This window comes from Mycetomoellerius zeteki, unplaced genomic scaffold, assembly GCF_001594055.1.
Source record: "Mycetomoellerius zeteki isolate Tzet28-1 unplaced genomic scaffold, Tzet1.0 scaffold450, whole genome shotgun sequence".
Taxonomy (NCBI): Eukaryota; Metazoa; Arthropoda; class Insecta; order Hymenoptera; family Formicidae; genus Mycetomoellerius; species Mycetomoellerius zeteki.
Genome location: NW_017257447.1, coordinates 28,917 through 29,821, shown reverse-complemented (window position 1 = coordinate 29,821; position 905 = coordinate 28,917).

Genomic DNA, 905 nt, shown 5'->3' with positions numbered 1-905 from the left:
TTAGATAATGTAGATTAAATACATGAAAAAATATAAAGAATTTTTTCTTTAACGCAATGTCTGAATCATCACATCGAAGACGTCACATCAGGTGATCATGTTCATTCCTGTTTTAGTTAGTCTTTCTACCAAGTGAAAGCGAGAGTCTTCCAGTCTCGAAAATTTTCGTAAAAGAACCCGTAAATAATAAACGTCGGTACGTCCCAGACAAAGAATCACAGCAGCAAAAAAATGACCTACAGAGTAAAGAACTTCATGCTATTCATGTCTCTACCTTTCCCCTCTCCTCTGACAGAAAATGTCTCAGGACCTATTTTCCTCGGCTTTCTCATTCTCCATTTTCACTCTCACTCTCTCTCTTTCAAAGTGACCTCTCCCTCACCAATCGTAGCGTAGGCAGCCATGGAGCGAACCAATCAGTGCGTGGGCAGCCATGGAGAGAACCAATCAAAATGCTCTATTTAATTACCTCATTATCCCCTTTTTTCGTCTCTACCCAATAAGAGTCCCCATTGTTCCAAACGGACCCGTCTAGGCCACGCCCATGACGTTTGGGGAGGCGTGGAGGGGGTTTGTTTTGACAGCTCGGCGGAGAGGAAGAGGGGGCTTGTTTTGACGCCAGGGTAGAGTGGAGAGGGTTTTTTGTGACTCCCCATGACTGCCCACATACTACTTACTTTAAAAAAAATGAAAACAATTATTGAATCTATATTGCATTATTTCTTATTATAAATTTGATTTTTTTTTAAGTAATAATAACAATATTGATACTTGACTATTAATAATGTCATATTAATATTGATAATGAATGTGACAATCTAGCGTTTCGCGGGTTTTCTCCGTGTTTAGATCCATTCTTGAAATGCCAACGTTTCGTGAACCTTGCAGTTCACTTCATCAGGGCG